Source organism: Bactrocera neohumeralis, unplaced genomic scaffold, assembly GCF_024586455.1.
Source record: "Bactrocera neohumeralis isolate Rockhampton unplaced genomic scaffold, APGP_CSIRO_Bneo_wtdbg2-racon-allhic-juicebox.fasta_v2 cluster09, whole genome shotgun sequence".
NCBI lineage: Eukaryota > Metazoa > Arthropoda > Insecta > Diptera > Tephritidae > Bactrocera > Bactrocera neohumeralis.
In genome coordinates, this window is record NW_026089622.1 from 30,976,703 (window position 1) to 30,978,678 (window position 1,976).

Below are 1,976 nucleotides of genomic sequence, written 5' to 3' on the forward strand. Positions count from 1 at the left end.
AAAATGACAACCGTAAATAAAAATAACAAACCGTACGCAAAAATAACAAACCGTAAAGAAAACTAAACAAAATGGTCGATCAATACGACGACCCATTCATGCCACATATCGTGGCACGATGGCTCATATCTCACTGTATGACAAATTTATAACCAATAATCTTCTCTATACAGATTACTATGGAGGTAGATACGCCAGTTACAACCACGCCAACTGCTCGGGCTACCAATACGGCACGCACCGGGCCCTCACCAGCGCCCCGAACTGTGGTTGCAACAACGCCGGCAATCACGCCGGCCCCTGCACCGGCAACCGCGCCTGTACCGGCAACCGCGCCTGCAGCGGTCCTTCAATCCACACCTCGCGGTGGCACTCGGCCACCACCACACACATCGAGGACTTCGGAGATCCGTCAGATAAGGTGCCCCATCTGTCGACGCCCACACCGGCTGCACCATTGTGGCATATTTCGGGGTATGCGACCCGTGCAACGGCAGCAAGTTGCCCAGGCCCACGGGCATTGCCATAACTGCCTGTCACACACATGTGACCGCAGCGTGTGAGTCACGCGGGCTGTGCCAAATATGCCACAGGCCGCATCACACGCTGCTACATCGCAGCGCGGCACGCGAAGTGAATCGGCTACCCATCCAGCGCGGCCGCATACCCCGCTCCCAATCCGCAACTCGTGGCGCATCCCATCGACGCGGAACCTCTTTGCGGCATCGACAGCCTGGGCCACCACCTCGTCGGTCTACTGGGCTGAGCAGCGTTGTGGCTACGCTGCAACAACTGCAGCGCCTTTTAGGCTAAACAGCCGTTTAGGGGGGCCGGGATGGCTAAATGAGCACCTGGCACCCCTCTTAGTATAATAAAACTACACCCCACTCATACACACCACACTCAACACGACTACACCATCTACATCATCCACACATCATTTCATCACACTCTCATCTCATCATTATCTACACCACACCTTTCACACCACACCCGAGGACACCAAACACAAGTAACAAAAGGGACTGGCGGACGGGCCAGTCGCCCTTCTCGATCAATCCGTGCGCATATACGCATCATCAGCCAAATAGCTATACGGGTCAACGCAGTCGTCATTAAAACAACGGGTGAGTTTGCGATTTGTTTTCACGGGTAATAACGAATTATTCAGTGAGTATGTGTATGTAAATAAAGAAAAGGTTTATTACTGTATATACTGAGACGTGATGTACTCAACCCTGCTCTTGCTCTAATGAGTAGTGGGAGTATCCAAAGAGGATTTAGGTTATGGAATTTTTTTATTGATAGAATGGCAACGATTGACCTTAGTTAGGGAACCTTGGGTTGATTCAGAGAGAAGCAGTCTTCAAATATTTTTACAAAAATTAATGGGATGTTCCCATCAGAGTTTTCTACAAAGGAACCATTGCCTAAAATTCATTGGAAAAATTTCTCTTGCGCCGATGCTTCAGATTGTGAATCTGCTAAATGTCACATCTTCTTTGGTTCACAACAAAGTTATCGAGAAATACTCCATTATTTTGAGTTTCTTAGATTATTGCACTTAGATAGGACACATTTCCTAATAGAGATTTAACGCAATTTCCATGGACTTCAGTAGAACTCAAAGAATGTGTCCATCGATTACACGAGTATTTGACCCTGCAATACTAATGTCTTCATTTCAACATTTTTTAATGAAAATTATTCACAAGAATTATCCAGATTACATAATCTCATTTTTTTTCAATGAGCGACAGAGGAGAACAGTGTCGTTCATAAAGTTATTGCAATTATCGAATACCAATTAAAATCAATGCAAGATGGTGTTTAACATTTCTATTTCAGGAAGAGAGGCTCAATCAATATATATTATAATACTTGAAGATTTTTTTTTATAACTTTTCTACAACAGGATTTGCCAGTCTCTAATTCTAAACCTGTCAAATACTTCCTGATTTGTTTTATGGACATTG